The 6,991-nt window shown below is 31.1% G+C and overlaps 2 long non-coding RNA genes across 2 annotated transcripts; one reads left to right on the top strand and one right to left on the bottom strand.

Annotated features, from left to right (window-relative positions):
- Positions 1-2,062: 2,062 nt before the first annotated feature.
- Positions 2,063-3,700, bottom strand: LOC105114239 (uncharacterized). Its single transcript, XR_840099.1, has 3 exons — positions 3,586-3,700; positions 2,651-3,242; positions 2,063-2,506 (listed from the first exon to the last, which is right to left on the bottom strand). It is a non-coding gene; the product is annotated as an uncharacterized LOC105114239 (long non-coding RNA).
- Positions 3,494-5,555, top strand: LOC105114240 (uncharacterized). The gene is made up of 2 exons (XR_840100.1): positions 3,494-3,646; positions 3,700-5,555. It is a non-coding gene; the product is annotated as an uncharacterized LOC105114240 (long non-coding RNA).
- The last annotated feature ends 1,436 nt before the right edge of the window (positions 5,556-6,991 follow it).

Raw genomic sequence — 6,991 nt, 5'->3', positions numbered from 1 at the left:
TTATTATCTATCGCGATACTTAATTTCATTGTACATTTCTCGTTAACTATTCATAGTTGTACTTCATGTACCAAGTTTATAAATTGGAAGGAAATGTTAGTTTTACTTTGTCTTAACTAAGTCTGGGTTTTGAAAGAAAGGTGAGTGCTATAATGAGTATTTCATCGATAGAAACATGTTTCATATAAAGGAATATTGGCAGGGTAGATAAACATATAACAATGAGATTTGTGTTAAGGGATCAACTTTTAATGAGTTTGAAGTTGACTATTATGGGAAATTAGAAGAGGTAATTGAATTGCAATATCATAACGAGCATAATAGAGTATTTTTATTCAAATGCTATTAATATGACACCACTAACAGAGAAATCATAATAAATCCCCATAACGGTTTGGTCAAAATTAATTCAAAGGCTGGACTCTACAACATCAACAATATCTTTGTTTTTGTCAAACAATGCTAGCAAGTTTATCATACATACACTTTTTTTCTTAGAAAAAATCATTCAAGAGTTGATTAGTTACTCATATTAAAAACCAAACCAAATGGTCGTGTCGATGTTGTTCAAGATGGCAATGATAAATCAAATATGAAAGATGATGTCTTTTAACTTAGTGAGTTAATTAATCCATTTGAAGTTGCTCTATCTATTTTCTTATATAAAAATTCAAATTTTCACATCACTGAGAATATTTTTGTTGATGTTGATGCTAAGGAGTTAAATGTTGTTTTTAACTCTAACGAACATGCACAATTCAGTGAAGATGATGATAACAATGAAATCAATGTAGAAAATTATAACAGAGATAACAACGAGTCAATTGAAGAAGAAGAAGACAATTCTAATTAATTTGCAAAACACAAAAGTATAATGCCATAAACTATAATGTAATATTTATGGATAAAATTCACTTCAATATAATGAGAAAGATGTTAATTTATTATTGAATTACAAGGAAATATTTATTTTATTATTATGATGAATTGGTATTATTGTGATATGGGTGCAACTATCAATTTAAGTATTTATAGGATGGATAGATAGGGAATACAAATACAATCTAGCATTAAACATTGTTTCACACTAATAGAAATATCGACGGTTTGTTCATTACACACAGATATACCAACTAGCTATGTTCATTCGTATATTCCAATGGTCATGGAAATTGTTCCCCTTCTTCCTGACACTATTCATGATGTTCATTATACACATGTATACCGACAAGCTATGTCTGTCAATATATTACAATGGTGATAAGAATTGTTTCTTTTCTCTAACACTGTTCAAGGTGTTCATTATACACAGATATACCGACGAGTTATGGTCGTCAGTGATGAGAATTGTTCCTCTTCCCGAGGCAACGATGCTAATTAATGGTTTTATTGTTTCCAATAAAATTATTGATGAAATGGGATTTCCAACGCGCTGGCAATTAATATTTTTACTAAATAAAGTATAGGTTTTTATAGGTTTTCCAATAAAATCACCAACAGAATGGGAATTCTAATGTGTTGGTAATTAATGCATTTGTTCTTAATAATTTTATGAATTTATAGTTGTGTTGAATTTTAGTTGTTATTAAAATAATTTTTGCATTATTTTGATGAATTTCAATTAATTGTATAGGATTAATTTCAATTATTATTTTGTATTTATTTCATTTAGAATATTTTTTTGTGAATTTAGGATTACAAGTATTATCATTTAGACATAATTTTCTTGAATCGTAATTGTGACTTAAACAAATTTGTCGTTGTAACTAGTGAAACATTGAGGTAGAGTCATTTTGTGGTGGTGTTTGTTGTGCAGGGTTCAAGTTGGGTTAAGGAGGACAGGATCCTGCAATCCCTGGTTTATATGATTGCAGGAATGTCCACTGCAATTACCAGGCATAAAAAGAACAACGGATTCGAAACATGCTTTGGTATCCAAAGAAACTATGGATTGAAACAATTGCATGTAAACAAAGTCAACTCAGTTTACAAAAATGGAAATTAGTTGACAAGCAAGAAAGAAATCTGCTAGTTTTATTGCAAACAAAGAGTTGCAGGAATAAGAAACAAGAAACCTCATTCCACTCAACAAAATCACTCCCAGATCACACCAAATAACAAATAGGTTTTCATTACAACACATCCCACTGGAACTATTAATTTTCTATATATAGTTTTACAAAGCAACAGTTACTAATAATTAGACTCCTGCTAATAGCTAACAGATAAGGAAAACATCAGCTATTACTGCCACTTGAATGATGATCCAATAAAATTGACATCAATTATTGGATATCAACTGCCCTCTTTCCAGCGCAAATGGCTGGAACTTTAGCCTACACAGAGTACGAATTTGATTCAGCAAAATCCTTGGCTTTATCAACCCTATACACGTTGTTAGATTCAGTCAATTCCTTCTGCTTAATTCTGCTCTGGATGCTCCAGTCTTGATCACTAGAATTTGCATCATACGTCTAATGCTGTTGATACCATCGGCTCTCAGGACCTGCCAAACAAAGCTCACAATTGATTATAAATGTCTCTAATATTCCACCTTTAAGGAGAACAGAAGAAAAGGTGTGGTATTGCTCTAAAGCAGATTCTAGAAATCAAAAACCAAATTAAACAATTAAGTCGTCAGGAAATTTACCAATTCATATGCATAAAAAGGCAGAAACTCGTGCTCCTATCGATGCAGACTGTAGTGCCCTCTCCTTTTCATAAGAAGTTGTTAACCATTTCCTCAATTTCTTTGCTTATATTCTTTGTAAGCATACAAATTTTGAATGCTATACAACAGGGATGCCACACAAAATAGAAGTAACTAGAGCTCCAGCTCTGAATTCTAGCTTAAATTTCAGCTTTAAAGGCTTGGAAGCAGCAGGCATCGAATTTGACAGCAATCAAGGAACAGCATGAGGTTTAACTGATAAGAAAACCTTCTTGAATCTTGACTTGTTAACCTCCTGTAGTCAGTTTTGGATCCATGACACCACAAAAATCTCTCCTTTTGCAGTTTGTCGTTTAATCCTACCAAGTAATAGAATTACCACAGCTGCTGAATACAGCCCAAACACAAGCCACGATGAAAGTACTGACAAGAATTCTTGAGAGAATTTACATGACAACCACACAACCACAAGGGGAAAAGGGTTCTTCTTGAACCTGACTTAATCTCTTCACACATGAGAAGTATCTTATCAGGGCACAGTAATTGAGATACAGAAGTGGGAATCTGTATTCTGTAAAGCAACATGGTCTCAATCATCAAACTTCAAAAAGAATTCAAGAGGCTAAAATAAAATAAAAAAGGAACCCCCAATCAACAGAATCAGATGTCATCATTAAATCATCAATCTTTGTACCTTAAACAAGTTATAGACCAAGAGATCAAGATCAAAGGAGAAGTGTAGAGAATTGGCAGAGGTTGTTTTCTTTCAAGTTCGACAAAAGTAGTCCCCAAAATAAAGCAACATAGTCTCAATCATCACACTTCAAAAAGAATTCAAGAGGCTAAAATAAAATAGAAAAGGAACCCCCAATCAACAGAATCAGATGCCATCATTAAATCTTCAATCTTCGTACCTTAAACAAGTTATAGACCAAGAGATCAAGATCGACGGAGAAGTGTAGAGAATTGGCAGAAGTTGTTTTCTTTCAAGTTCGACAATAGGAGTCCCTAAAATAATCCCTTAAGAGTACTTAAACATGAAAATTTATCAGAAACAACCAGCAACAACAATACACCTTTACCACTTTTATTACAGAATCTAATAACTGATCACTTTTTACTATATGTACAGTAGAACCAACAGCATGACCTAGAGCCAAGACACGTCACCATATGATGAGGAAATAGTAGATTGTGCTGTTCTTAAGGTGGAAAATTGGGTAACAATAACTTACATGAGTTATAGCAGCCTACCTGTTTTGAGGAAAGACCACCACAGCACTGCTGAGCTGAAAATGATATTTCTATTGAAATTCCCATTTTGAGAATCTCCTCATAGAAACACAGTATAATTTTTCCATCTGATACCAGATCCATTAGCATGCTTACTGTGGATGAATACTAGATCTGCTATCAACCATTTCGTTGAGATCTTGTACAACACATGATGTGCAGTTTTTGAGAAGAAATCCTTTTGAGAACAATGTTATAACATCTTAATCAATGGGCACTGTAAGAGTGAAATATCAAGAGTCTATTTGGTCGCACATTTCAGCTAGGAGAGTTATTGCTTCATGGATCCCTCTACTCTTACAATGGCCATTGATCAAGATGTTATGACTATGAAAGCCAGAAGCGCAACCTTGGTTGACCATTATATTTTAACTAAATATACTTTTCTTCCATACAATCCACCCTAATAACCAGCCAAATTTCACCACGGATCAGCTAGGGTTCAAGCCAACCATCTGACTGAATGATATAAAGTCATCTAAGACTGTTGTAATTGGTATTACCACCAAACACACCGTTTTTTTATAGCAAAAACAAAAACACTTAAATATAATGCTAGATGCAGAAGCAGGGTATGAGAATTTAGAACTGGAAGATTGAACAGTAAAAATAAAAACAGGAAAGTTTGCAATACCCATTTGTTGTTGAAGGTGAAAAGTGGCTGCAGAAGCCCTAAAAAGGCTTTTCGCCCAATCATCTCATCTACAAAGGTCGCTCTCATTGTTTCTCTCCAGATCACTGCAATTTGCTCCATTTTGAGTATCTCGTTTTTAAACAGGAAAAGGAGGCCCTCCCCATGGGCCCCGTGAGCTCATGACGAAACAAAACCCTAAAAGGCCCAAAAAGGCTCTCAACTCTCAAGTTCACCAGCGTCCCAGATCAATACCAGAGAACTATATGTTATTTCACGCAGGTCCGAGAATCTAAAACTGGACAATTACCTTCTCTACTAAAAGATCTGGGGTTTGTGATGGTGCTTCACTACCTCCCATTCAAACAGGTGTCTTTTTATTTTACTCCCCAAGATCAAACAGGTGTCCTTTTGTTTTAATCCCCCAGATCAGGAAATAATCCCAGCAATTCATCAAAACAAAATCAAAACTACTTATTAATAAAAGCATGAAACAAATTAAAACTTAATTATAAGAAAAACCCATAAATCAAATTAAACTAAAATCCCCAGATAAAGAAGTGTGTTTTTGTTTTAATCCCCAGATCATGCAATAATCACAGCAATTTATCGAACTCAAAATCAAAACTACTCACTAATAAAAGCATGAAACAAATTAAAACCCAATTAACCAAATCACCAAACATGAAAACCCCACGAATAAAATTAGATTGAAAGAAAATGCAAAAAACAAATATTAAATCTCCCATATCCTATTATTTCATCTGCTCAAGAATCCCCATAGATTCAATCATTCGACAGACACCATGGACAAAATTCAAAGAGTCCAAGAGACTGACACTATCAAAACACACACCCAACAAATATGCTTAAAAGAAATCATAATTACACAAGTAATAAAAAAGTGGGTGTTATTGCAAATCCAATAGAGAAGCTTAGATCATCTCCAAACTAGAAAAATAAAAATAAAAAAGGGAACTGAGTTATATTAGTAGTGAGACAGAAAGAATGTATGTTTATTTATGCTAGAGAGAGAAATATACAGAGAGAAGGGGAGATTGGGATTTATCAGATAAATAACAACACAATCTCTTTTTATTCTCTGCGTTATCTCTTTTTAAAACCCGATCCGCTCATTTTGTTTCTTATCAAATTAAGAACCCATGATAAAAAGAAAAAAATTCTTTTTTTGTTGAAAAATATATTAATAAAAAAATAAGAAATTATAGTAGAATTTTTCTAAATGAAGTTTAAATTATTTATTTTCTAGAAAAAAAAAATTATTATTGGATAATAAAATAAAAAAATTAAAAGAATTTATTATGATGTGAAATCAAATACCTTAATAGATATTTTTATATCAACTTAATATTTGATTTTAATCAGCATACTCCGTATTTAATTTAAACCAACATATCTCCTAGAATTTACTAAAAATATAATATAATTTTTAATTTATTTTATTGAGCATGTATATCAACTTATTAGTTTGCAATTTAAATTTTTTCTTATAAAAAACAAAATATTAACAATGCTAGCATTTGTTTTGTATTGAAAAACAATTTAGTCCATCCTACAATGATGCGCCGAAAGCACCATAATTAATATGGTACTAGTTGGTGAATCTTCAACTAAAGCTTTATTATATGACATGTCAAGCGATGCAACTCGGGTGTTAATTTAAGATAAGGTTTAGTTATTTTTTAGTTATTTTTTTTAAATAATATTATTTTAATTTATTTTTTTATAAAAAAAATAAAAAATTAAATTTTAACTAGATTAATCTGAGTCAACTAAAATAATAAGTCATTACATATTTTTTACCAAGTCAACTATTTCTTTTTCTTCTTCTTTTTTTTTATCTCAAGATAATTAGGTATTAGATCAACACAGCATAGTCTTGGTTTTACAACTATAGTAATATATGTTTCTCGTAAATTATAAAGTTAACGGGCATAGGTTGAAAAAAAAAATAGCATTAAAGCCCTCCTTGTAGTAGTTTATTTACAGTTGGTATCCTAATGTTTAAGTAGAAAAGAAAATATTTTAATTTATAAATTATTAAAAAATCTCATTTAATAATTTAAGATTTTAATTAATATAATTATTTAACATAATTTTAATTAATTAAAGGATTAAATAATATAAAGCAGTGATAGCAAATTTCAAATTTAAAAAACTTTTACACGAATGGTTTTATATATTCAGCTTTTAATTGAATTAAATCCTAAATGTAATGTTTATTTACATTTCAAATCTCTCCAGAGCAAATGTAATATAAAATAAAACATCAAATCTCTACACATGGGATTTAATTTAAAATCAAGGCAATTCAGTGAAAATAATTTAATAACAATAGAGGAAACAACACTCTTGAAACATCAAATTATTAAGAG

Source organism: Populus euphratica, unplaced genomic scaffold (assembly GCF_000495115.2).
Source record: "Populus euphratica unplaced genomic scaffold, PopEup_1.0 scaffold502.1, whole genome shotgun sequence".
NCBI classification, from domain to species: Eukaryota; Viridiplantae; Streptophyta; class Magnoliopsida; order Malpighiales; family Salicaceae; genus Populus; species Populus euphratica.
Note: the sequence above shows the minus strand (reverse complement) of the source record. Positions and strands in the feature narration are given on the sequence as shown.